Consider the following 7,065-nt stretch of genomic DNA (forward strand, 5'->3'; position numbering starts at 1 on the left):
GTATTTGAAACCATCCCGGACCACCTGAAGAGGAAGTCTACTCGGCAACGGAGGCAAGATACCAGATAAAACGTATACACAGGATTTAGACCAGTTGATGACGAGGCCTGAGTTAGCGCCAAAGGACGCAAGAACGTCAAATAAAACAGATAAAGACTTGCGAGGAGAAGTAAGGTACAAGAGGATGTCGTCCGCATAAAGCGAGACGCGGTCTTCGAAATCCGGGGCCCAACGAATACCTTTAAGGGACGGTTCCCAACGGAGCCAGGCCGCCAATGGTTCAAGAGCGAGCGCGAACAACAGAGGGGACAAGGGGCAACCCTGACGGGTACCCCTGCCCAAGGAGAAAGGGGCCGACACTCTACCGTTCACTACAACTTGCGCCAGAGGTTCCGCGTACAACAGCCTAACCCAGCTAATAAACTCGCACCCGAATCCAAATTTCTCAAGTGTCGCCCATAAATAGGGCCACTCCACAGTATCAAAGGCCATGGAGGCATCCAGGGACGCCAAAATGGCCGGTTCAGTCAAAAGCCCCGCCCTCGCCAGCGCGCCGTGGAGGCGACGTAAATTCAGAGCAGTGTTGCGATGCGGGATAAAGCCAGATTGATCCGGATGGACCAACCCCCCAAGAACCGAAAGGAGACGGGTCGCCAAAAGTTTAGCCAACACCTTAGGTTCAACATTTAATAGGGATATGGGCCTATACGAGGAACAGAGGTCACGCGGTTTACCCTCTTTGGGAATGACGACGATTGTCGCCAGACGCTGATCATAAGGAAGTATGTTCCGCTCACGGGATTCTAGAAACATGGCGCGGAGATACGGCGCCACCTTATCGGGGCGTAATTTGTACAACTCAATGGGCAAACCGTTCGGGCCCAATGCTTTGCCCGAACGGAGCGATCGAACTGCATTGGCTATCTCATCATTCGTGAAAGGGGAGTCCAAAGCAATACGGTCCAAGTCGGTGACACAGGGCAAAGTGATATCACGCAGAAGAAGGCGGGAGTCGGCAACACCCCTCACAGACACGGGAGCATATACCACACGGAAATATTCCGCAAAACGATCAACAATGGCGGTCGGATCAATCACATTCTCACCACTCGCAGACTGAAGCACGGGCACCACACGATTAACTCTTTCTTTCTTGTCCAACCACGCTAGGAGTTTGCCCGCCTTGTCACCCACATCGTACAATCTGCCCTGCTGCTCACGAAACATCACCTTTGCAGCGTCAGTGACCAGAGATTTATATGCAAACTGTTTTAGACCCAGGGCATGGAGTTTCTCAGGCGTGACACCAGATTCCAACTCGTCCTCCAAAGCAGAGATCTCCCCCTCAAGGTCCACCACCTCCCTCCTCCCTGCCCTCTTAGCTTCAACAATCAAGGAAAGGGCCTGTCCACGAATCACAGTTTTAAAGGCTTCCCACAGGGACACAGCCGAAGAGACCGACCCCTCGTTTTCCAGGAAATATGCATCCATGGACTTGAGCAAGAGGGTACGAGTCTCAGGGGAGGAAAGATACCAAGGGTTAATGGGAGCCACTCGGCCCGCCGCCTCTACCCCAACCTCGAAACGAAGCCAGAGCGGCGAGTGATCAGAAATACCCCTCGGCAAATGTAAAATCTCACGAACCGCCGATGATTGGGCTGCGGGCATCAGGAAATAATCCAGCCGAGACAGACTGCCATGAGCCCCAGAATGGAAGGTGTATTGGAGCTGAGTAGGATGCAACAGTCGCCAGCAGTCCACAAGGCCAAAGGTATCTAAAAACTCACCAACCACTGCTGAGCCTGCGGGGTATCTCTAGGGGGATGGCGATCGTGAAGGCCGGAAAGCACCGAATTAAAATCACCGGCCAGAAAGAGAGTGCTATCAGGGAGATCTAACAAAACACGGCCCAAGTCAGTAAAAGTAGAGGCCTGCAAACCCGGGGGAACATAAACATTGAAGAGAGATAGGGTGCGGCCTTCATACCTACCCACCAGGACAGTATATCTCCCACGGTCATCATGAATCACCTCATCGATCGCCAGGGGGAGGGAGGTTCGAACAAGAATACCCACACCCCTAGATCCGGAGGTAAACCCCGAGTGCGCCACAAGGCGGTAGCCCCATCTATTCATTGCATAACAAACATTACCAATCAAGTGGGTTTCTTGCATGAAAACAATGTCCGGTGACAAACGTCGTATACATTTTAAGACCACACTGCGCTTAATACGATCTCCCAGGCCATTAACGTTCCAGGAAAGAAATTTCAACCCTCTACCCCCCATCCCAGCCGCCCGAGCCAAGACCCCTCGTCCATGAGCTAGACATCAGAAACAGCAGCAAACACAGGAGCAACTCGCCTTGAAAACAACACACAGAAAAGAAAAAACTTCCCAACCCCCCTCCCCCAAACTGAAGAGAAACACCCCCCACCCTGCACCCCTGCAAAAAGCTAAAGAGCCACCCCAACCTGCAGTGTGCCTGTCGCCCAAGAACCCCTATTCTACACAAAGACCCCGGAGGAGGAAAGGTCTCCGTTCCAACCTCCCCCCGACCTCAGCAAGAACAAAAATAACAAACGAAAGACAGAATGATCACAATGTAGAGGGACGCCGGCCAACACTCCTGAGAATGTATGCAAAATAAGACATAAGAGCCGAACAGTTAGATCTCCACACCACCTTCGGCACCACCCGGGTGAGCGGCGGAATCCGTCTCAGGAGGACGGTCAGGCAATGAGTCCAGCCAGTCATTAACAGCGTCTGGCCGATCAAAGAAAAGGGTACGCTCATTGTATTCGACCCGGAGTCTGGTGGGAAAGAGCATGGCGTAACGTAGGCCCCGATCCCGGAGACGTTTCTTGGCACCACGAAACTCCATACGTTGTCTCTGAACCTGTTGGGAAAAGTCCGGGTAAAAGTTCACCGTAGCATTCTCAAAGGCCACCGGGCCCTTCACCCGCGAGGCCTGCAGGATAGCGTCCCGGTCTCTATAATGAAAAAGCTTCGCTACAATGGGTCTCGGCGGGGCTCCCGGCTTGACTTTGCCCCCTGGAACACGATGTGCGCGTTCCACCGTGAAAAATTTTGTGAGACCAGAAGGGGCCAGATGGTTCAAGACCAGATCCTCAACCAGGAGATCCACCGAGTGGGGTTCAGGGTTTTCCGGTACACCAACCAGGCGAACATTGCAGCGACGCGCCCTATTTTCAAAGTCCTCCAGGCGACGGGTCATGAAGTCGTTCCCCCGACGGAGATTTCCAATCTCTGTTTGGAGCTCCGAGACGTCATTCGTAAGGCTAGAGGATTTAATATCCAGTGATTGTACCCTCTCATTCGTCTTGCCGAGATCAGCACGAATCAGATTCACCTCAATAGCCACGGTGTCAAGTTTGTGGGCCAAGGCCTCGTACTGTAGGCCGATGGATTCCCTCACACCCGAGATGGCGCCCATGATATCCTGTAGGGAGGGCTCCGCCGACTCTTCCAAAACTCGTTCGGACGCTATACTAGAACCAGGCAGGGCAGCTCCGGGGGACCCCTTAGAATGGGTATAACGGTCCATGACATTTGATTGAACTGGAGCTCCGCGCAGAGGTGTTTTCGTCTTGCGCGTCTCTCTGTCCCCTCTGTCCGCCATTTTGAAGATGCGTCACAGGACAAGCCACCAGGTTCGACGGGCCCGACACCCAAAGTACAGGATCAAAAGTACATAAAAAAGGGGGCACAACTCGGGTAGAGGTCGCCAAGCCAGCAAATAGGTCACATGAAAGCCCAACAGCCGATCTGCCTCCAAGTCTCAGTCGCAACACGACATCCACATCCGTGGCCCAAGTCGGAACGGAATCGAAACCGAAACTTAGGAAGGGGGGACCCACAAGGCCAGATCTCCTGCCGTTGTTGTTCAATTGCAGGACGGCTACAGAACCGCACCCCGTCCCGGGCGCACCTCAAGGGCGGAGCCCAAAAGTTCAGAGCACCATATCTCAGGAATACGAGATCCAAATCGATTTCTGAAAAGTGCCAGGGTAATCAGCCAAACGTCCCCTACACGAATTCTTGCAAGAAATCAGGATTCAGCCAGGATAAAATGCCGGGAGCGGCGAGGGTCCGGAGAGCGCTGTGCTCAAGCGGCCATCTCGGATGCCCGCCAAGCTCCTCCTCTCAACTTCAAGGTTTTAAATGTGAATGAGGCAATTCTTATCCAAAGGCTATTGTCTGTATGAGGCCAAAGACCGGCAAGTTAACACCAACAGATCTGGAGACATGTATAAAATGTAGAGTACTGTACTGGATTAGTAGTGTTCTCAAAATGTTCAGCAGGATGTTCAATAATTTTTAATGGTACGGCTAGGAATATTAGAGGAAGATGATGTGAATATCAATTAATTATTTGGTTTAAGTTCTAATTGGAACAATATTTGTGAACATTGTGAATTCACCTGTAGCGCTAAAATTAATTTGGAACAATTGCTCTATTTGACATTACCAGATTGTTAAGCTCTGGCCTTTGAAAATGTAACCAAAAATGCCCATCAAGATATGAACTGTCGAAATTGCAGATTAGAATTTAGATGTACATTGTTATCACAAACGTATGGAAAATGTCATAGTTGTGCTACAATGATGCAGAGAGGATAGTAGTATATTAGAAACTGAAATTACAAACTTTGTAGCTGGACAAATTTCAATTTCAAAATAAGTTTCACAACTATAGCAAAAGCTTATTTCATGAAGCAGTTAACATAACCTCTACTCACTGCGTAATATATTGATGTCATTCAAATCAAGACTATGTAAAATGCTAACAAACTTATATCTGCTATATCTATGACCATGGTTTTTAGGATAATTTATGATAACAAAATGTGTTATTGTGTTGAAATGTATATGAATTTACGAGTTTCTGAGACATTATTCTGCCTATTAGGGGTATTGTCTACAGCATGTTGTTAGAAATGAGACTGTTTTTAACTGAAGAAAATTAATTTTGAAAACATTACAGGACTATATTCTGTTACTACAGATAAAACTAAATGGAGGTGCTATAATACCAGCAGACTTAAGTTGCATCTAAGAAATCTCTTTTCCACTTCATCATTGTAACTTGTTTTGGTTGCTTAATGTTCAAAATGAAACCCTCATACATTTTTCTTTGTTTCATTTTTTCACAGTGCTTGAACTGCTGCAATAAAAGAAGAATAAAAGTTAACAATGATTTTTCACATTTTGGAAAATTAGATCCACAAAACTGCTTCATTGCTGTTATAGTTCATGCAGAAAGTGGCAAACACTTTAGTTCTGGCGACATTTCACTGCATCTACTCTCTACTTAAGCTGGAACCTTGTTGTTATACGCAGGGGTTGGATGTCTGGAGGCTTATGATCCCTCTCCATTTTTTGTCCTGTGGAATTTTAAGTTGCCTCTTGTGGTTTATTTTCAAGTGGAACAACATACTTGTTGTAGCACATGAAGATTGTTTTGCTGTGCCCCAAAATAATGTTTTGTCACATATGCTACATTTCACCAATGTAGGTGTAAAACTGTGTAAACCAACAACATTTCTTTGTTTGGTAGTTATGTTTTATTTGTGAGTTCCTATGTTGAAAGTTATTTTTTTAAACTGTTGTTTTTGTTTTTGTTAAATGTGTTGTTAAAATAAAGTTAAACCATTAAGTTACTAAACGACTAGTGTCAAATATTCTGAAAAATATGTCTATATATCTGTTTTACACTTTATCATTTGTATTTGTGACTACTTACGTTATTCCGATCTCCGGTGTTGCTGTGAAGAAGGAAAATGTAGTTTTGATGTAGTTATTTCGACAAATGAATACAAAGGGGAAAGTTAAATTAGTATCTTACTAAATAGCTACACTGAAACGTTATGTAAAATATGTCTATATATGTGTTTTACACTTTGTCAAACACACTCAGTATTCGCAATGTGTCCTTGGCAATTGAACTCATAGAATCACAAAGACATTATCTATGCACTCATACATTAAGCCAGGCACTACACATGCACTTACATAATTTACCCAGACATTACCCACTTAGTCATAGACCCATACAGACGTTCACACACCCAGTCACTGACCTGTACAGCCACTCACACACCCACTTTCAAAGTTTACAGTTTACAGTTAGGAAATAAAATTAAAAATACATTTGACATTCACTGGAAAAAAACAAATGTTACAGGGATGTTATAGTTAGGAAATAGAATTGAAAAAATCTTAGAAATACACTGAAAAAAACAAAGGTTACAGGGACATTATAGTTGGGCTGGCATTTCACTCGTGCAAAACCAGAGAAATTCAGTAGTTCTAGTTAGCTGAGCTAAGCATAACTCACGCCCCCGCAATGCATTGCTTAAGACCTCACATATTACATCACTCATGACATGGTTAGTGATATCACTGATGACATCACATATGGCACCTCAGATGACATCATTGATTACATCACTGTGGCTGCGTGATTTACTGTATGGGTCAGTGAGTAGTTGTGTGAGTTGTGAGAGAATTGTTAATGGAGGGGCCAATTGTTTGAATACCCAACTATGGTGACTTCTCATGCAACAGTGAGGTCTCACTAGAGGGATCAATCCTTGTGCTCATGTACTATACAGACCTCTCATGCGAGGGAGGTTTTGGCACAGAGGCCAGTGCATCCTCATATTCTACTATGCATTGCTATCAGCTAGTGGAGATGTCATAGAGGAGAGGGCAGTTCTTTTGCACGTTACTATACATGCTTGTCACTCAGGAGAGAGTTTCAGGGGAGCGGTTTGTCTCTATGCACACCCTACTATATCTCATTGTCCTCCTGGGGGGAGTTCTGAGGGAGAGGTGAGTGTCTTCCCCATATTCAGCTATCCACTCCGATCTCTCCCCTGATAGGGCATTGTATTTCCATACCAAAGTCTCTATAGTTGATTTGGAAGGCAGAATTTTCAAGTTAGAGGTCATTTTATCTCTACCTCTTACTTATACATCTATCATCTTGGGTAGAGCTGTAAGCCCCTTTTTGTACCCAATTTTGTACATCCATCATCCA

This window comes from Lissotriton helveticus, chromosome 1_2, assembly GCF_964261635.1.
Source record: "Lissotriton helveticus chromosome 1_2, aLisHel1.1, whole genome shotgun sequence".
Taxonomy (NCBI): domain Eukaryota; kingdom Metazoa; phylum Chordata; class Amphibia; order Caudata; family Salamandridae; genus Lissotriton; species Lissotriton helveticus.